This window comes from Accipiter gentilis, chromosome 5 (genome assembly GCF_929443795.1).
Source record: "Accipiter gentilis chromosome 5, bAccGen1.1, whole genome shotgun sequence".
In the NCBI taxonomy this organism is placed as follows: domain Eukaryota; kingdom Metazoa; phylum Chordata; class Aves; order Accipitriformes; family Accipitridae; genus Astur; species Astur gentilis.
The window spans coordinates 19,804,073-19,825,870 of NC_064884.1; the positions used below are offsets into that span (position 1 = coordinate 19,804,073).

Genomic DNA, 21,798 nt, shown 5'->3' on the forward strand with positions numbered 1-21,798 from the left:
CTTTTTCCCTGATATGATGGCCTTACTGGTCTTATTTTTCTTCCCCTTTCATATTAGCAACAATCTAAGTACTGTTGATCCTGGATTTCTTGCAAGACACTATGGACTATAGGACAGCTGGTGGGATGATGCCTTAGATACTAAGAGACAGCTCTGAAGGCCATTTTTTGGGTGTGTGATTTAACATTACTGCTTCAAATGAGGAACTATGAAATCTTCACCTCAGCTCCCCAGATCTCGATAAAAGCAGGCAGGAAAAAAAATGTAATTAGTCCCACTATTTCTAAAGTGAAGAACAAGAACAAATTATTGCAGGTTATAGTTTTTCAGCTCTTCAATTACTGTGAATGCCAAAATAAGAAAAAAATTCTGTATTTATAGCATGCTGTCCAGGGAACAAGTTTTTAAAGCAAACAAAACTGTGTATTTTTGCAGCCTGGGAAAACGCCAATGTAGTCCCTTATTCTGATAGCGTTACCTCATTGTCTTACAGAAGTCTATCAGCTATTTTATGCTTTTACTTCAAAAACCAGGTCTCAGTTTAAGAGTTTGTACGTAGAGATGAAGAGGTAAAACACAATTTGAGTATCTAGTTTCCTTCACTGGGATTAAATTTTTGGTAAGGCTCCAGTATTTGTTGGAAACTCCTACTGGGCATTACTTCCTCACTCTACCCAAAAATAAATTCCTCCAATATTAATCCTTTGTGAAAACAGCGTTGCTTTTTTACACCACTGATACTGCTCCTATCTGTCAACTCCTCCTAGCAGCACAAGAGGAATTGCGCTTTGCAATGCAGCTGTCAATGCTTTTGTTTTTTCATTCATCTGGTCAAATTTTGACATCATGCCGGAACCTGAGATGTGCTTTGTTCTCTAAAAATCTGTCAGAATAAAAAAAAAAAAAAAAAATAATTTAAAAAAAGGAGGAAAAGGGGGGCGGGGGGAGGTGGAAATATTCAGACCTTGAGCCGTGACACCTGTCAAACACAAGCAAACCCCAACTTCCCAGTTCCAAACCCCGGGGTCCTTTGGGGCTGAGGGAAGCCGAGGCTTTCACAGCCGAGCTGGCTGCAGTCAGCCTCCCTCCCCGCCGGCTTTTTACCTCCCACCCGGCGCCCGGCCAGCCCTTCCCCGCCCGGTGCCAGCGGGGCTGCCCCGGCTTCCCCTGGAGCAGGCCTCAACTCCGGTCTTCTTCCTCCCGCGGGAAACGACCTTGGCTGCGCCCCGCTGCTCTCCTCTCCGCCCCGGACATCTCCCGGCCGCCGGTCCCGCTCCGCAGGCAGCCCCAGGGCGAGCCCTTCCCCTCCCCGGGGTCTCAGAGGCGCCGGGCCCACTCCCTCCGCCCCGCCTCGCTCGCTGAGGTAACCCCGGCCTCGGCCAGCTCGGTGCCCCCCTCGCGCTGAGGTAACCCCCGCCTCGGCCAGCTCGGTGCCCGCCCCCGCCGCTTGCTCAGGTAACCTCCGCCCAACGCCCTCACACTGATGCCGGCTGGGCGCCCCCGCCCGCCGCTCTCGGGGCCGCCCGCATGCCCGCGCCCCTCCCCCGGGCCGCGCCGGGCGGGGCCACCCGCCCGCCAGCTCCAGTCACGCTCCCTCCCCCGCCCTCCGCGCGACCATCTCCCGGGGAAGAGGCGGGAGAAGGCATTTCTCCCCCCTCCCTCCCCCCCCCCCCTTCCCCCGCACCCTTTTGATTGGGCCGGGCCGTGCCGACCATCAACCCAATCCTCAATACTGGTTGGCCGCGGCGGCAGGCCAGGGCGCAGCTCCCGCCCCACGGGCGTCCCTCCAGCCCTCCCCAACACTTCGCGGCAGTGTCCTCAGAAGACTCATTGGGCCGAAGGGGCTGCTCCAGCGCTGGCGGCAGATCCGCGCGCCCATTGGCCGGCTGCCGCGCCAATCCGGCGGGCCGCGGCGCCCCGTAGGCTGGCGGGGCGCCCGGGGGGCGGGGCGGGGCGGCTTCCCCCACCCTCCCCGGTCCCGCCCTGTGACTAACTCCCGTGTGTGAGTCACGGCGCGGCCCGTCAGCGCCGTTAAATGCCGTGTGCGGGCGGGCGGCGCTGCCTGGGCTGCCCCGGCCCCCTGCGCGCGGGCGGTAGCCTCCCCCGCCTCCTCCCCCGGTACATGGCTGGCGGGCCGTACTTGTCACGGTGTCACATCCTCCCCGCCGGCTGCGGCCCCAACTTCCCCCCCAGCTCGGCTGCCGCCGCCGCCCGGGGCCACCGCAGCGGCATGGGATAGAGCACAGCCGCCTCAGCGCCTGGCCGCCGCCTCCGTCGCGCAGCCCGGCGCCTCGCCGCACGCTCATTTTAAATTAATTCCCCTCTCCGGTTTAAATTCCTCACCCTTGTGTGTCGTTCCCCCCCCCCCCCCCCCCTGCTTCTTCACACCCTCCCCAGCGTCCCGTCTTTCCGTTGACCCCCTACCCTTTTGGCCGCCCCCCACTCCCCTCAGCGCCTCCCTCAACGGTCCTCAACGGCCCTCGCCGCGGAGCCCCCCGGAGCGGGTGAGTGCCGGGCACAGCCTTCCCGGGCTCGCTCCTTTCTGCCTGCCGGGGCTGGGGGGTGGGGGGTGTGGGTGCGAAGCGAGGGGGGGCGGGGGGGGGGGGTAGAGGGTAGACGGTGGGCCGGGGCAGCCCCCGGTTGTCTGGGGGAGGTGGCGGGGCGGGCGGGGGCAGCGCGGCGGCGGCGGCGGTCCCTCCGCTGGCTGCCAACTGTTTGAAAGTTGGGGGCATTCGCCTCACAGCGCAGCCTGGCACCGGCCGGGGAGATACTTTCCCCCTCGGACTGGAGCGGGGTGGGGTGGGGGGGGTTTAAAAAAAAAAATTAAAATCCGGCGTCGTTGCCAGCTACAAATGCGTGTCATGCTGCCGATGACACGTTCGGTTGTAATCATCCCCCCCCCATCCCCGGTTGAGACCGCGGCTGAGGCTGTGGTGAATGTTGACGTGAGGGGTAGGGGGTTCCCGAAATCCACTCGGGTCGATTGGCGGGCCAGACCCCTCCGGACCGGGCTCCGGCCACCGTCCTTCTTGGGAAAACCCACCTTTTTTTATTTCCAGGTGCACCATCCTCCTCCCCAACCTGTTATGCCTGGATGTTTTGATATTACCAGGGCTTGACTTGGCGTGGCAGGAAAATGCATGTATTGTAGGGTGAAGCCGTGGTCCACAGTGGGGAGTTTTGGTGGCTTGGATTGGTGTTGGGAGTGCTTAATGTAAAATGGTTATGTCTCTCTTTCATTGCTATTGATTTTTATTTTTTTTTCCTCCTTAATGTATTTTTAGAAACATGAATGTGGTGTACCTTCTCATGTGCCATACGTTCAGAGTAGCTAAAATAAAACAGATACATGGAAAACCCCAGCAAGTACAGCAGTGTTTCCATATGCAGGGTGTCTGAAGCCTTAGTACTTTGCTGGGTTTAGTTATTAATAGTAATTGCTCGATCTTTGTAATTCATATCATATGGAAACTAATTGCTGAATTGAAGGTTTAGCAAACCTCACAGCACTCCAAAATCATCTTTCTCAGACATCTGAAAAATAAATCTACTGAACTTTTGTTAAGAGGAAAGGCCAGCATCATTCTGAGAATCTTCCACATGAAGTTTCTTTTTTTAAGCCAAGCACTCTTGTAAATAAGAAGTAGTAAAGTATGGCTCTAGTCAGTGGCTACTTAAGTGTAGCCCTAAGTATGCTTAAGATCAGTAAATTTCGAGAGGAAATGAAGTCTTTAACACATCTTGTCTTGCTTTTATCTATAAGGAGAAGGAGGAAAACAAAAAAAAAAATCAGCCCCGATATTTATCCCAAATAGCAAATTAGTCCTTATCGGAAGGAGTAATTTGCCCAATGTAACCCCAAAGCTTCCTAAATGTATGTTACTTTGCCTTTATGGGGGGTCCTTAAGCTGTGGTCTCTTAAAGCAATATGAAGTGGGCCTGCTTCTCCTCTGGTACTAGTTTAGCACCAGTGTAACTTCATTAACTTTAACGGTAGTGGATTTGCATTAATGTGAAAAGTAATCAAGAAACCCATGTTTTCAGAAAGGCCCTTATAGTAGTGACGTGACAAGCTGTGATTCCTTCTCTCATCAGACCCAATTATGCCACCCTTGCTCATGCTGAGAGGTACTTTACTGCGCAAATTCTCCCTGCAATGCTTGTATGACTACTTGTGTACTACAGTACCAATTTGGGTGAGGTAGAGTGGCACTTATTTTCTTGATAATTATTTTTTCCCCTTCCCTTGAAATAAGAATATGTTGGATAACTATTTTTCTTGGGTTGTGAAGAGAACTTCTGAGGATTAAATGTAAAGCTGCTCTGTTAAGTGACTGTATCAAAAAGACCCTGTTTAGGACTTCTGTGCTACCAGTGAAACAGGCAGGTAAGTTTTCTGTGTGTTTAGCTTTCCCTTGTTGCTATGGAAAGTAGGAAAAAGATTGTTGAAAAATTCATTCTACTGTCCTGAAATTCCTTTATGCCTGAGGGAATCCATACCTACACGCAGTGTTCAAGTTGGAGGGTTTTTTTCTTCCTCTTCTTCTCCAGAACCCCTCCAAACGTCCACATCGCATTGTTTAAATGTTTGCTGTTGAAATCACTGGCAGCAGGATCAGGCCCTTAGTTGTTTTTAAAGCAGTTGATAATGGCTTAGATGTGTTGTTGTAGAAAGATAATATTATCTTGTGTGTCCACAGCTCAGATCCACTGTCTTATTACAATCTCAGAAGAAAGCTTCAAACTAAGCAGCCTGTAAAGAAAATATGTCTAACAAAGCAGAATTGTCTTCTGCCTTTATGTTCTTATTTATAAATCTCTTGAAAGTTTGCTTGATACTCTTTCAGAACAAGACACAATTCTTTAATGTTTGTTTCATGTTTTCATTTCCTCATATGACTGTGTTCATTGCTAAGCTTTTGTGTCACTGATTGAAATGTTATTGTAATTAGCATTAATTATGCAAACTAGATTGTTTTTAGAGGCTCTCCAACTCTGCATTGATACTGTCAACTTGTTTGTTTGTTGAGCAAAAAATCTACACATTTCACATTTCACCATTCTCAGAGGAAATAGATTAACTGGTTCCAAATTAATATATTAATGGGAAACCATAGCAAAATTAAGCTATTTTAGCTCAAATGGCACACTGAATCTTGATGGAGATGGTGAATACAATATGGTTGGATCTGAAATATCAAGGCAGGGTAAACGGGGGGAGCGAGAAAGAGGACTAGGTGCAGCCATTTGGCGAAGGTGTTTACACTGCAGAATTCCACCACATTCTTTCCAGATAGACAGTACTAGATTAATTGGGCCAAATTCTGCAGCCCTTAATTGAGCAAAACTCTCACTGAAGTATACCCGAGCTGTCTGCTTGGTTGTAGACTGCTGAATTTGCTCGAGAAATGGAGAAAAGTGGCAGAGTTTACTTCATTAATTATTTAGGACATTTTGGATTTTAGACTTAGAGAAGGTATCTTCCTTTAATTTGGTTTAGAAGGTGTTCCAGGTTTGTTTTTTTTAAGAAAAACTTATTAAAAATATCTTTGAAACATACATTCACTTATAAAATACTCCCTATAGAAATGGTAACGTTTTACAATTTTTTTTATAATGTTAATTATAGTGACATTCACAAAAGTCTCTACATATGATTCTGAATCACCTCCTTGAAACACTTAGGAGCTGAGGACTTTAGAATCTCCCCCTAGAAATCGTAATTGTTGCAATGTTTATAAGTTGTATTGTTGTGTACTCTCAGGAAGAAAAAAAAAAAAAAGGGGTGGGGAGAAGAGTTTAAATGAGAATTTGTTGTCACGATATCAAATCTGAAAATATATGCAGACTGGCAGATTATTCCCTGTTTTAAAAATTAAGTCTCTCTAATTTCCCATTTAAATAAGCAAAATTTGGTTTGCAGTTTGCTTTGGGTAATGAAAGAGAGGGTTTTTGTTTCTACTTTCGGTGCAGTGGTCCTCTAGAAAGTTAGAAACAGTGCCCTGGGGCTCAGCGAAGTGGAGGGTGTATAATTATATGGGAAGGCTCCACAGCATCAGTGAATTAGCATTAGCAGCTGAGTGAGTTTGTTAAGCTGAAGAGATGGTATTATGGAAATCAATAAAATGCTGATTTCTTTTTCTTATTGCAGATTCCATGTTAAAAGGAAAAGATGCTGTTTGTCTGCCTTTCATGTAGGCTTGCTAAACCATTAGTTGATTTGGAAAGGAAAGTTTTTCAGTTCAGACAATAAGTAGTCAGATATTTTTTTTTGACTCTTTTAAATCTTTATTTATTAGATTGTCTCCCAGAAATTACACTAACATCCTAGCCTGCAAGTGGCTTCAAGTGTGTGTGTCTGTCAGCAGAGGCAAGAGTGAAGGTCGCTTATTTTTCTTATGACATGCTGGTGTGACATTTTTTTTGTTGTAGCCCAAATGCTCTATGTTCCTGACATTCCTGTTTCTGCTTTAAATTAAATTGTCTCAAGTGTTTGGAGGGTTCTGATGGGATGTACTGAAATCCATGGTAAAAATAAAAGAGAAATAGTGACCTTAACTGTTTTCAGAGATGTGAGTCAAGAGGGCTGATATTAATCACTGTAAGATCCGTAATATGCATTGGCCTTTATTTCTTTGTCTCAAAGCTTCTCCGGCTTTTATTCCAGAAAGACAAGTAACCAGATCATTCATCACATTAAGCACTTAGAGAAGTGACAGATCGACAGCCTTATGTTGAGCACTGTGTAACATGTATGATGCATTAAGTTCTGATGATCTATATAAAACATTTTAATTGGGAGGAACAGTAAATGGGAACGGCTGTCTTCTAATCCAAGGACTTTGTTTTTTTCCTTCTTCCTGATTGAAATGAAACTTAAGTTCATAATCAGTTATTTTATTTTAAAATATCTGTATGCTATGACACTTGATAAAGTACTCTGAAACATTTTATTCAAGCTAAGATGTACTGAGCACTTTGCGGGAACCTGGGAAACCTGTCTGCCTTAGTAGTGGATAGCATGACTGACGGTAATCTGCTGGACTTTATGGAACTAGGATGGTCCAACTCAGCAGCTTCTTCAGGGACGCTGCAGTGAGCATGTTTTGTGACATGTGAGCAGCGTATGTATAGAGTTCAGATATTGTGAGGCATATGGAGCATGTTCTTGTATGAATAGAAACAGTTCAAAATGCTGGATTTGTGATGCAGGCAACAGTAAAGGTCAGCAACTTGGAAAATTAATAATATGGTTTGTGTTGACATTTTAGAGGGAATTCTGGTGGGGGTGTTGTTCCAGTGAAAGTAAACTTGCTGGTCCGGCCACACAGATAAAATAGGCAGCCTGTCTCTTATCTCTTTGGTAACGCAAACCTTTTTACTGAGAAACTGGCAAAATTATGTTTATATTCTCCCTATGCTTTATTGTTTCTGCTAATTTCTAATTAGACCCAGTGAGGGCCAGCATAGTGCTTTTAGTGCTCAACTACAGCTTAGAAATGACACTCTGCTTTCTAATGATTATGAGCAGGTGAAATCACAGAAAGGACAGGGGAGTTGGAGTAACATAGTATGCAAGTAAATTCCTGATTCTCTAAAGTATTTGCCTGTAGTTGTAGTGATCCACAGTACTTCATGTCTCTGGCATTGCCATGGGTGTCCAGTTAAGGACAGTTTAAGAACACAGAAATGAAAAAAACCAGGGATGAAGAGATCTCGGCTGAACCTGAACAAAACCTTTTTTAGCTCTTACTAACAGGAGGAAACAGGGAGGAAGGTCCCAAGAATTAATGAGGATAAAGTCTTTCATAACTGAAAAATTACAGTAGTGATGGTGACTCTCAAAAAGTAGCTTCTAGATAGAGAAGGAATTCTAATCACTTTGCTGTCTTTTCATAAGCTGTGGTTAAAGCATTAGTTCTGAGAACAAGTGTGTCAACAGCTTGGGTTCTTCCTCTTTAAAATTTAAAAGTCTGTATTCATATATTTGCTGTGGGGCAAAATAAAATACCGCTTATTTGATTATCCAGATTCAACATTCTCATTAAAAAAAAATATACACCCTGTTTTTTGTTGAAATGAAGTCAGATATTCCTGTGGATGCCTTGTCACTTTTGGTTATCTTTTTTCAATTTCCTTTCATCTAAGTATCTTTTCATTGTCTGCTTTCCTTCTTTCTATTCTACTGAATTCCTTTTCTGTCATTGTTTTCAATTCCTTCCACTTCTTTCCAGCCAACTTTTTTTTTCCATTTGTTGTTGTTCTTTCTAGTCTTAATCAACTACCAGTGTTGCTGCTTGCTTCTAGAATCACATTAACAGCTCCGAATAACACTGTTCTACACAGGGTACAAATAAATAGCAACTGATCCTTCCTTAAAAAGCTTACAGTGGGAATGTGAAATTGGGGGACTGGCATCTAGCTCCTGTTTTTTGTGGCCCACACTTCTTGGTTTTGGTATGGAGAGCAGTTGCGCTGCTGTCATGCAGTGCTAAGGCATGTGTTGAGGTATGGGATGCCAGTAATATTTAGTGTCCTCTGCCCTTGGCAAGGAAAAGGTTCACCACTGCTCACCCATAGTCCGAAAGGAAAATGTGAAGGGAGAGCCTGTTGGAGGTGTGACATGAGTTAGCGCAGTCATTCAGGAGTAAGGACCACAGCCAGGAATAATACCCAGGTGTCATCAGCTTCAGACACATGCCCTGTGCTGTAGCAAAGCAGTTTTTTTTCTTCTTCTATGCTTTATGGAGCTCAGTTCTGGGTTTGTTCTGCTTCTATTTATTTGGCTGTCTTCTCTGGTTTAGTCTTTTCTTGTCTTTAATATGTCATGGCTACTAATGACCTCCCAGACTGCATTGCAGGGATGTTATTAAGACTTAGTGGGTTTTCCCTCATCCTGTGCTGGAATATTTGGCCATTGCCAAAGAAATTGAGGTCAGAATCAGGGCCTCTTGAGTACTATGCGCCAAAAAGTATGTATGTGTTGAAGGTACCAAAATACTCTTTAAATAAAAACAAAACAAAACACCCCAACAAGATTTGTAAAGTTAAAAACCCTAATACTTGGTTTGTGATGCAATGTGACAACTAAGGTATAAAATGAGATAGGTTTTCTCTGGTGATGTAAAGGTAGAAGGTGCACCATTTTTAAGATAACCTTTAAACTATTAAACCTTTTTAAAGGAACACACCAATCCTTTTCTGAACCTGCTAATTTGAAGGTTTTGGAAGGTAAGCAGCTCTCTTTCCTGTGAGAGGGAACGTATCTGATGGTAAAGTTTCTAAACAGAGCTGAAGTCTCTAGGCTTGGGGACGATGATGGTTGTTGCCTGATATCAGGTGAAAGGGGTAGCAGCCAGATATGCAATGGGAAAATGCCCAGAAATAGGGCATCCTTCCAGCATTCAGCCAACATAAGGAGGCTGTTTTAACTGCCCTTTGATTGGAGTATTTTTAATTTATTCCCTGTTTTCACATATTTCAGTGCAAATTCTAGGGAAAGGTAGTTTCTGTCTTTTTAGATTGGCAGATTTTTGCGGCATTGCCACTTGGAAAGTCCAAAAGAGAAGAAAAAAAAAATTACAAAAAAGATATAGTCTTCTACTGTCCCCCCTGCCGTGTTCAAAATGAGATAGTCTTCCCTTGTTCAGAATAAAAGCTGTGATAATCCATTTCCTTTGCTGTGATAATCCATTGCCCGAAAGTCCTGGTAGCATAATTTGATTGTGGTGCTTGGACAGCTATCAAATCACTCCTATAGAACAACAGTGTTTGAAATGTTATAATCCAAGAAATCCAGAGTTAAAGTGCTTACAGCAGTGACTAATTGCATGCTAGTGAGTATTACTGTATCTTCCTGATTTATGTCTCTCATTGGCCAAGACAGATTTGCAGATGAGTTTTTAACATTATTTAAGAAGATGGTAGTGCTCTGTGTTTAAATTGCTTGTTGTTACGGATTTTTTATTCTCCCTTCCCAATGTGGGGTTCAGACCTCCTTAATTAGTTTTATGGGAAAGCCACAGATCCAGACTCTTTCTGGAGCTGTTGCAGCATGAGTGAACAAACTGTGTAGGGCTTCTTTCAAGAGCTACAAAAGTAGCCCGTGTTCCTTACCCCCAAAAGTTAAGAATCTTCATTATCTCTGGGGCTTCTCTGTGGGTTTTGTTCTATTTTTTTCTTTTTCCTTTCCCTTTCTTCCACATTTGAACCCTGATTCTGAAGGAGCTGGAGCAATTACCCAGCCTATCTTACATCTTTCCATTCAGAAGAGGGTGGTGTGAGAAAGAAGGTCTGCATTGGACTGCAGATGTTCTTTCTAGCCCCTTCACCACTCCCAAGTCACACTTCTTCAACCTGAAAAAACAGCAGAGGAAAAACTTGTGCTTGAACACTTTTTCCTGGCTTTAATGAGAGGTTAAGGAAAAATCCTTCTCTTACAAAGAGAGGAAGTAGCGTAGGTAAATGCATCTAGCACCCTTTAAGAAAGGGTCACCACCATGGGGGTACTGCTAAGAAAGGTTGCCAAATTGTCCCAGACTCTGCACCATGCTGTTGTGAAAGGCTCCTATGAAATGAGGAAGCTATATAGCCAGTGTGTGCATGTGTATTTCTGAAGGTTATGCTGGATTTCTGCCATGCCACAAAACTGATTAGAATAATTTATAATAAAAAGTGGCGCATGGATTTCAGAAATGGATAATGTGATGGGGGAAGGGGGGAAATGGTTGGCAGGGAAGGCAAATCTGAAGGTTTTCCTGGTCAGTGGGTTTACCCCAAAGTGTAGATTTTCTACCACTGTCTGTAGGAAGAAGCTACCACCCTCGCTTTTATTGTCACAGATGACTGCTATATGCTTAGCTTAATATACATATCATGTGCTTATGCATTGCTGTTTGTTTATTTACTTGCAGTAGGACTCAGAATATTCCAGGCACTTTCCAGGTGTGCTTACAGGTAACCTCTGCTCCAAGGACTTCACAAATCTGAGAGAGGCCAGAGGAAAGTAAATAGGTGGGAATTTACAGGTTAGTACTGAGAAACAGAATGAGATTCACAGGACACAGGGCCCTTGTTAAGAATGTGAGTGTGTGGCAAAGGCACTGTGCAGGTGAGGAGGAGGATATGTGCAGTGGCCTCCATCAAAGAAATGGGCACCATGCAGACAAGTGCTCTGACTGCTGAGCCTTCTGTCTATTCTGCATTTATCGGCCATCTAGGCCTAGTAAAAGTGCGCGTTTTGGTCCCTGGTGTGTCTGGAAAGAAAAGAGATCCTTTGCTTTGCTTCTGCATTACAAGTCAGTCCTTGGTCAGTTTAGAGCACCTGACACCTGATCCGTCTCTTGGACTCTTTCCCCTGTATTTGTCAGACTCTTTCCCCTGTATTTGTCATTGCGTGATGTGATGGCTGTGTAAGTGGAGTTATTATGTCATGTTCTGTGCAGAGAAATGCTGTGAAAATGAGAAAGCAGGGGAATGAGGCATGTGAGGTGTGTGCGTGCAACATGAGGCTTGACAAGGCGAGTGAGAAGTAGCATTGGGGTTTTGCACATGCATTCCTTGGGGCACAAAGTGTCATCACCTTCAATTCAATTTTTGCTGTGATTTAGGCCCCTGAGCATGTCTGTAACAAAAAACATAAAACAGAAAGAAAATGTTTTCTCTTCAGCCATCATTCTAGCATTGCTTATGTGCGTATGAATCATTCCTCCTCCATCTGGAAGGATGAGATGCAGAGCTCTTTTCCAAGGAGGTATCTAACGTACATCCTCATGGCAGCCGGCAATTGGCATGACAAAAGGGTTACAGCTAGTGGCTGGCACTTTTCCCATCCATCTTGCCACTGGAAACATAATGCTTTTGCAATGTGCTTGTTCTTCAGGCACCAGTGTGCAGAGCCAGTCCTCGGGACACACAAACAGCAGTTGCATGTTGTTCGCTTTTGTTTGTGTTGCTTCCTCAGTGACCCATGAACTGGGAAGTGGGAGTAAGAGCAATGAACTGATTTTCTTTATTAGAGTGTGGAATGGAGTGGATGGGAACAGTGGGGTACTTGTAGAACATCCCCAGGTGTGGGAAGATGAGCAGCAAGGCATCTAGCACTGCCAGTGTAATATCAAGTGTGGGAGAAGACTTTGTTTTGCATCTGACCTTGTATGCTTTGCACAGGGCAAGGCAAAATTTGGTAGTATTGAGAGCACAAGGAAAAAATTTCTGATTTTAAAAAGTGTCATACATTGCTCATGTAAACTGACTACCTTGTATATATTCTGTCCTTCACTTGAATTCAAAGAAGACCAAGGCCCTGACTCAAGTTAGTCTCAAGTGTTCCTGTGATGTCAAGAAAGAATTTTTTTGCCTGTCTTTTTGTAGAGGGGTGTTTAAAGTGGTGTCGGAATGGACAGTAGAAAGAAGGGCCCTTAATCTCAGTACTATGCTTTAACAAATCTGTTGTTATCTTTCTCTGTTGCTGAGCATGACTGGAAATGTCCTCATCTTGCAGCAGTGACCAACTCAATAGGCAGTTCAAACCTAAATGTAGAAGCTGGATGTTCTGCTGAAGTTCCTTGAGGCACTCTTGAAACTCACCAAATGCATGCCCATGGGATTGGACATGTCTTTGCTGCTTCCTTTTGAAGGACAGTTGGAAATGAGGTAGAGTCCAGGATATGCTGCCAGCCCCCAGGGCCTTTGGTGCATTTAATGAACTGGTGTTTGGACCAGTTGTTCTCAGAGCTGGGACCAGTGGCTCTTTCTCCCAGGGGAATGCCTGTGCAAACAGGAAGAGCCTCTCTGCTCCCCATTCCTGCTCTGCATTTTAACCAGTGTCTGTTCTGCAAGGCAGGCTCATTTCTGCTGCAGGAGCTGAGAGTCATCTTTCCATCTCACACAGGATAGTCTGGAGGTTTAGGGCACTGCTCCTGCAAGACCTCAGCCAACTTGGGTTGGGGTGGGAATGGCAGGGAGGAAATCATCAGTCTGCCTCACCTGAGGGATCTAAGTCTTCCTCTGCTTCATGGAGGATACAGACTTGTGGCCACTGCTGCTAGTGCCTTGTATATGAAGTGAGGAAGTTTGGCTTTTTAAAGGACAGGTTCCTGTCTTCATGTGTGGATGGAGGAACCTCCTTTCTGCTTCTTTGTGATGGGTGGGTTTAAGATGCAGCCCTGTTCTTAACATCTCTTATTAGCTGACTCTAGACAGTGACATGCTGAGCTCAGGAGTGTGAAGTACTGGCTTGTTCCCTACTGTACTTTGGGTTTGGGGGAGAGAGAGAGATGGCTGATGGGGTCTATAGGCTTTCTGCAGTGGAGTTCCTGTTCTGAGGTGAGAACAGCTGTGCTCCTTTCCTTTGGAGCTGTTGTGACTGCAGGCAGGGACAGTGACACCCACCTTGAACCACTGAAGCCGAATGCTGCATGAGAGAGACTGTAGCTGTCTGCTCCCTCACAAAGTGCTTTTAGGGAGGATGCTCTGGAGCTGGGATGTGAAATGGTGTGGTAGAAAGCCCTGGAGAGTGAAATACTCCTGTGTATTAGGGCTCAGTGCTGGACTTTGTATTTGGGGAGAGCTTTTCTTTTACTATGTCTCAAACTTCTGCTTTTATCTTTCCTCTGATACATAATAGCCTGGAGAAGACCCTTCAGGCAGGGATGCTTCTTTACCTTCATGATTGCTGTTTATAATATAATAAACATCATTAGCATTTCTGTCTTATTTCAGGGTGTGTTCTTGCCTGTGAAAAAGATTAGGATATGTTAGCTCTGCCATCTTTCTTACCTGTGCCTGAGATATTATCTGCTTAGGATCTTTCCTGATACGTAACGGCTCTGGAAGGGAAATAACACTCCCCATGCTCTTGGAAACATTTCAGTAGCTTGCCTTCAGTAAGTAGTACAGTGGTAATAGGGATGAGGGGTGATACGTACAGTGTCTTGCTCTGAACACTGCCTTCTGGATCCTGCAGAGCATGGTCAGCAGGCTGAGGTTGTTCACATTGCACCCTTCACCTGCAGTGTCCAGTTGCAACATGCTCCATGTATATAAATTCAGCTCTGCTTTTCTTTGTGTGACAGGTCAGAGTTCAAAGTCTGGGGACCCCCAAGGCAGAAGAATTGCATTGCTGTGTGTGTTTGTATGTGTACACTCAGCAGGTGTAATGTGTTCAATATCTTCCTGCCGGAGCCAACTGTGTGTATTTCCATTTGCTGAGAGGCTGAAGACCAGGTTCTCATGGACTAAATTCCACCTAAGGCTCTGTGCTTGAAAGTCAGGACTCGGAGGGAAATAAAAGATACAGGGACTTAGGTGCAATTTAGGGCATGTGAATCTGGCTCTTCCTCTGCTACGATACCAGTGTGTCATAAGCATCTAATGTAGGAAGCTAGTAGTGAACAGGCCAGGCCAATGACCATATTTTCACTTTTCAGAGTGTTTCTAGACATACCAAACTGGACTCCACACCTCTAACCCAGGTCTAATTTGAATTCTCAAGCCAATCCCATCAATCTTAGGCAGAGCAAAGAACCTGATCCAAGCAGTGCTGCTTATTCTGGAAAAGGTCCTTACATCTCACAGCATTTACCTTCTGGAGGGTAACTGGAGGGGTGGGGGAGAGGCCTGGAGCTATGCTGGTACATATGTTGTTTTCTGGCTGTGTGGTTTTTTTTGTTGTTTTTCCCTCTTATAAGGTTTGAAAGCTTGCATTGCACCTGTGGCCTAGAAGGACTAGGCAATGCTCTGTTACCCATCAGCACCAGATGGATCTGGTGTTGCATGAGGGAGACGCTTGGGGTCTCGAACAAGTGGCACTGAGGGTGCTTTGCAGCATTCCCAGAATGCTTGGCTAGGGGGGAACTGAGCCCTCCCAGGCTTGCTTGTGGCCATAAAGAGTGTGATCTCTCACTATGTTGCCCCTGGTAATCTCTGACTATCAATCATCCTCTTCTCGTTTGGAAGAACTTTGACTTAATAATAATAATGAGAGATACATCAGCTTGAGTAATTTCTGTTTGAAGATATTAAGCTCCGAGAATACTGAAGAATATTGTATCCTAAGGTTTTGAACAGTTCTGACTGTAAGGCAGTGCTGTTCTTGGAATGATTTGTTTCAACTATAGGCCCAGTTTAAATAGAGCTATTTAAGTATATGTTGCTGTTCCTCATACATCCAAAAGTGAAGTTCAGTGAATAATGAGTTATCATGGGGCACCACAATGAGATAAGAACCCATCATTGCTTTGCAATAAATGGCAATGTCATTAAAGGAAAAAAGACATTTTGTCTATAAGCTTAATTGGAAAAGCCAGAAATCTTGAGTGGAGATTTTTAGCATGCTGACCAACTGGAATATATTGTAGTAAGAGCAAATTTCTGTGTGCAGAGGGTGTCCAAGATTTTCATAGCTGTGTGAGCCACATGGCTGTGGGATATATTCCTATGTGTGCCTTTTATGTAGATAAGTGACAGGACCTGATTTCTGGTCCTGGAGGGGAAATGTAGTACCTTATTATTGAACAGCTTTCCAAGATGCAGCAGTTGTCATTAAAACTCAGCAGTGGACAATGAAGCTGTATTTGGCAAGTGTGGACTTTTTTTTAACTTTTAATGGCGATGACTTGCAATTATGTCATGCTATAGTTTTAAACTGTGCAAGGCGGTTTGACTCGTTTATGTTCTCATTCAGGTCTTTAATGTGCATACAGAAGAAGCTAATTTCTGGGATTGCTGATTATACAGATTGGAGGTGGGGATGACAAGCCCTGGTGTACAGGGGTATTAGGCATTCGCTCTTTCACTGAGTTTTGTAACACAGCCACTATGCTTGGATTTCCCTGTCTGCAGAATATATGTTCATCTTGCAGTTTATAAAGAACTTTAAGAGGAATGATGTGCAAGATCCATGCCACTTTTCTTCCCTTTGTGGTGCTTACTTTAACTTATTGCTTTTAGTAAGTAGAATCATTGTACCGCTGTGGTCTCAGTGATAGTTAGCAGGACACTGCGATCTGCCCATCTGCAACAGCTCTGCTGGAAAGGTCTAATCTGCAGGAGCCCTTGTTTGCTCTTAAGGATGAAATGCAATTGAGCATCTGGTGAAGTCTCCTCTATGGTAGAAATTAACCATAAATATATACCTGGGGATTTTTTAATCATTAGGCTTAAATTGATTATTTCCTACCAGTTGTGGGACTCCTTAAAAACTACTTTTTCTCCTTCCATAAGAAAAATATCAGTTTGGTGGGCAAATGCTACGTTGTGGGTAAGATGTGGCAACAATAATGTGTGAGGAGCAGTGTGAGGAAAATGACAGCTTCCTGCTCTGTTGTTTCCGATTTTTTTTTTCCTTCCTAATTACATGGAGTTGGAAGAATGAGCTGGTAGGATATGAATGTTGCCATCCCATAATAAGAGTTGTCATGGGTGCCATGCAAGCATGAAGCTTCAAGAGACTGTGATGTGTTTTGAGAACAGACCAGGAATAATTCAGGCCTGCACATGGCTTTCTCAGGTAGAAGGTAAGCTAAGGGAATGTCTACAAAGCTAGTGCCCAAAGCTGGAATTGTGCTCTGTGTTCCAGTTAAACCAATACATAAACAAACCAGTTCACTTGATGTTCCCATTAATTTGGACTGCTTACCTTTCCAGTTTTTCCAGCTTGTGATTTGAGCAGAATGAGCCAGTAGGAAAAATGACAGTCTGGAACTGGCTTGACTTGTCTCTGTCTCTCCCCAGAAAGCCAGTTTCTTTTCTACCACCAAAATAGGGACTAGCTCCACAGCTATTGTTCAGAACACCTGAGACTCCACAGCAAAATCATCTGCCACTGCCTAGAAAAGGGACAGCAAAGGAAAACTTGCAATCCTTTGCCAGCTCCTTCTGTGCCTCTCTACCTACTAAGTCTTTTCTCCACTGTACAAATGGTGTAGCAGCTGTGGCTTGAAAATCACTGGGGCTTTCCTCTCACCCTGGGGTATTTAACCGTATCCAGCCTTGGCACCTTTACAAGGAGAAGCAGCAGAAGCTGTGTGTGGGGCCACTGTCATGTCTGTGCTGAGCACGCTGCTTGACAGCCGTGTTCTGCCTGTGTTTCCTTCTGACATGGCCACAGCACATGAAACGGGCTGGCTCATGGAAAGACAAGTAGCACTGTTCTGACTTGAGGCCTTCAGGCCTGCGATGACCTTGATCTTCTTGTCCTTGAAGATCCTAGGCAGTAGCACAAATAAAAGCCTTTCCTTTTTAATGGAGAACCAAACACTTCAGTTACTGAGGGATCTCTGGGACTGGTTGGAGTGGGTTTTCCCACTGTGTATGTGTGTAAGAGGGGGCATGGTAGGGAGAAGGAGACTGGGTACTCAATGCAATGTTTAATTTGATTGTGTAACTCCACCACAGCATGCTCATGATGTGTGTTTGTGGCTTAACCAAGAACCACTGAAGGTGCAAAGCCCGTCTGTGTCCTCTCTGTTCCGGAAAGTCCTGACAAGCTTTTGGCTAAACAGTCAACAAGTCCACAGAGTCCCTTTGGTGCTTTGATGCCTGTGGAAAGACAAATTGACAGTGGGAGTAATTTTCTGGCTTGTATTGCTGACTGACAAAAAAAAATTCAGTTTGCTTGAACCAGAACAATGCTGAGATGTGTGCAGGCTGGAGAATGCAGTCTTTCCCTCATGCCTTGGGTCTTTTGAACAAGATTTCTTTGGTATCAAAGTAGACCCTAACCTTCCATAGGATCTTCTGATTGAATTCAGAGGTCCATAGCTGAGATCCGAGGCCTGCCTTCTTTTCAGGATCACTTTGCTATCAATTTTTATACAGCTCTGCATGGGGCACTAGTGTAGACTTCGATGTGCTGTGTTCTCACCCATCACGAAGGGCTCCATGCTTTTGTATGCTGCCTGTGTATCAGTGGATACACCTGGTATGCTCACCTATGAAAAGTGTTTCTTTTGTTTCCTTGATACTGCTAGAAGCCCTTCTCAAGTATATTCTGCCAGACAAAATAAAACAAACTGTGAATCTCAAAAACTTAGAATCTTGAAGAAGACCAAGTAGGGAAATTGTATCTTTGGCAGCACCAAGACCCTCTGATACAAAAGATCACAGCAGTGATCCATGTCTCTTGAGACTTTGGAGATCAGGGGCTGGATTTCTCTTCTTACACTGAAGGTTGCCAACCTCCGACCAAAAGAAAGAGAGCAGGGGTGGGTGAGGAAAGGAAAGAAAGAAATACGAGTTGGTTTCATTGGGAAAAGAAGAGAGATGCTGAAAAACTGTCCTGAATTGGCTTGAGTTTATGATTGAAACACTTGCAGTAATTGGTTGTGAACTACTATAATGTTCACACATTGTACTAGGGTGGGTTTTTTGTTTGCTGCTGGCTTGCCTTTTAGTCTTGTGTGCATGAAGAGGAGGGAATAGTATGTCAGGTGGCAAGAGGTGGGAAACAATCTCCTACATATGCATCGAAGGAGCTGATGTTCAATGACTGGAGCTGGGAGTAAACTGCACCTTAGACCAGGAAAAAAATAAACTGAGTAAATTAAGTCACTAGAGTTGTTTAGTGTACGGAATGGAGCCTGGCAGAGGAGATGCTGGCTGCAGCATTGCACATCTTCCTGGCCTGAGTGATGTGTCGGGGAATTGGAGAGGCTGAAATCCTCTGTGTTGGTTCTAAGTCTGGCATATGTGATAATTGAGATTTACTATAGGCTCCAGTGGGTGAAATGGAGAGGATTGCAAACTCCCAGAAGGTGATTTGAAAACTGTGTACTTGTGTGAGGAGTATCACCTGGGAAAGGGATGTTCCTCCTTCTTTAAAAGGAACTAGAGATCAGCTGAGGCCATTTGCTCTAGCATTACATAGTAGTGTAAAACTCGGTCATGAGATTTTTATTTTTGAAGAGTTAGCAAACTGGGGAGTAGTGATAGAGGTATATAGAACCGTGATTAACTGTGTTGATTTTGTGGCTGAACCAAAAATGTGGGTTGGTTTGAACTGAAAGATGAAAAATTTCTTTTGCTAACATGAAAAATCATGATTTTGGGTAATCATAAACACAAGTATTTTGGATTGTCTAAACTCCTTTAGGTTAAAGAGTAAGTGATTGAAAACAGTTTTCTGCTTTTAGAGAAACAGGAATCTTAAGGGCTGTTCATTGAATTCAAATTGATTTCAGTCCTGAATCCACATTTTGCTGAACATAACATGGGACAGATTCACCTGCAGAGGGAAAGGGAGCTCTAGTCCCCACAGCTGCTCACTACACTAGCAGCCTGAATCTCTCCTGTATCATGGGGGCATAATCACAACTGTTCAGCTCCCTTATTCAGAGCAGTGCTGTGCACACCCCTAAAAGTTTTCTAGCCCAAAAAACTTCCCAGCATCTATCACAGATAAAACTGAAAGTCAGTCACAGTGAGAAATAGAGATGTTTTTTCCCCAAAGAGCAGTGTGCGTGTGGAAGGCAAGTGAAAATGATTCCCTAATGAAAAAAGCAGTAAAGAGCTGAAGAGCACAGCTAAACAAAGGTCAAACCATGTAGGCTGAATGCAGACAGAGGCTAAACTTATTTGCAATACATACAGAGAGTGCAGTATAAAATGAAGGTGGCCAGCCCAGGGAATATTACCATGCATAGATAATACATATATATGTAGATAATATATGTAATCATACATTCTGAAAGCCTGTCATCAGAACAAATTGCAAAGCACAGAATGCGCACAGGAGTTCAAAAAAACATGGCTGGAGAACATAATACCACAGTCACCACAGAAACAGTGTTCCTTGGGGGTCACTTTGTTTAAAGCAACCCTTTAAGGCTGTACAATGCATTGGGAAGCAAATTCACATAAAGTGAATTTCCAAATAGGTGCTGGAGCTAGGTACAGTGAAATTTCAAGCGAATGAATGCAGAAAGGATTGGTGCCGGCCTTACAAAAGCAAAAAAATAAGCCCCCTCACATTCACCTGCTGGGCACAAGATCAGCCCATGTGGCAAAGCCTGTGTTGGCATGTCTATGTAAAGTTCGTTACTATTCAGTAGTGCTTTGCTATGAAACAGAAAGTCTCATAAGCCTGATTGGAAACACTCTGCAAATGCAGTTTTACAAATGTATGTGCTGAGCAGCATTTTTAAATAATACAAGAGGCATTTCAAGGAAGAATGGGTAAAGAAGTTGTGTGAGATACTGATACAGCTCCTTGCTTCCCAGCAGTGTGTATGATCCATGCTGTGTCCCCCTTGTCTCTGAGACATGAAGCAAAAGGTGAAAGTGTTAAAAATAAGTGTTGCTGATTCAATGTAGTTATCAACCAAGTTATTAGCCTATGGTTCTGGTTTAAAGAAATAAATGCTATTTTGAACTATTGTCTGCGTACAGAAGGGCTAAATGAGGCCACCTTGAGAACTCTTTACCCCAGTGTGGTTACATGAGGAAGGTACAGAGATGAGAAGACTTCCAAAAGAGGAAATCATGTCTAGACTTCAAAATGCCAGTTCTCAGTTTTGTTTTAGGTGGTGATATCCTGTCTGGTATCTTTGAGCCAGTATGGAGGAGAAATAATTGACTGAGAGAAGGCAATAGTCAGTAACATAAAGAGATGCCATGTGTCATTTCAGAGTAAAAGTTCCCAAACTTTCATATTGAAAATTGTCACCAGCCCTCAAAATTAGCTCCCTAGAGCTAAATTAGACTAGAAAGGCAGCATGTATTTTATTGTCTGATAGTATATCAATTTAATACCACTGGCCAGCAGTGTTCTTGTGAAGGCGGTCTGCAAGGTCTTGACTGACTTGCATGCTGTAGCCAATGTGCCACCTTCATACATTTTATGTTAAAGGTTAAATATTTTTGCTTCTTTCATGTTTTAGCTGTCTTGGGTGTTGGGATGGATGTGCTGATTCCCAGCTTTTTTTATAGGTGACTTGATAAATGTAAATGTAGAACATTGGACCAAAGGAGTTAAGTTCACTATTTCCGGTAGTTCAAATTAAGATCCCCCAGTTTTGCATATTTTCTGTGTGTTCTGTGACACTGATGTTGAGGGAGGGGAATCTCAAACTCAGTAGTTCCTTAAATGAGGAAGAAAACAATTATTTATGTTGTTTGTGGTTAACCTACAGAGCAGTATTAATAGTCTGTAAAACCTTTTCAGATAGTTGACTCAATAGAAACTTTTGAGAAACTATTTAAACTTGAAAGAAAAATTCCATGAGAAGATGGGATAAGACAGAGTTAAAATCATCAGGAGAGTGAGTTGGTGTGCATATGAAGATCCTCTTGTGATGCATTCATGGGAAGAAAGAAGGCAGAGGAGTGTGTATTTAGGTGCTGAGGGGAAGAAGCTATTAAATGGAACCAAAAATCTTAAGTACAGTTACTTCTTTCACTCACATGACAGTGGCAGTGCATGCTTGGGCACAAATACTGGAAACTTCACTTGAGGTGCAAATAATTGCATTTTGTATTTCTCAAATTCAAATATGCTGGAGCGTTTTTCCAGGCAGAAATGATAGTGTAACACTTAAAAGTTCAAGCAGATCCTTACAGCCATCGAGATAATTATATTTGTAATGTACAAAAGTTGTGCTTGAAAACAGGATTTGATGCTGTCATGTATCTTCTGTCCCTTCCCATCTGCACACATTCACTCACAAATAAAGTTTGCCCCTTTACAGGGAATAATGTAAGTGAATAAATGGTACAAAAAAGTCAGACTTGGTTGGATTTCTTTTTATTTTTTCCTCTGGACTGTTAATATGGTTTAGCATATTTTCATATAGCAAATTT

General features: G+C 43.8%; 1 protein-coding gene across 2 annotated transcripts in view; it reads left to right on the top strand.

Moving 5' to 3' along the window:
• The first annotated feature begins 2,139 nt into the window (after positions 1 to 2,139).
• Positions 2,140 to 21,798, top strand: part of SERTAD2 (SERTA domain containing 2) — an 86,124-nt gene continuing 66,465 nt past the window's right edge. Inside the window, exons 1-2 of one of the 2 annotated variants that reach the window (XM_049799811.1) lie at positions 2,461 to 2,504; positions 3,060 to 4,387. The gene's annotated coding sequence lies outside the window, so the exon portion shown is untranslated. Of the gene's footprint in view, positions 2,505 to 3,059; positions 4,388 to 21,798 lie in introns of both variants that reach the window. The other variant, XM_049799806.1, reaches the window with a different exon arrangement.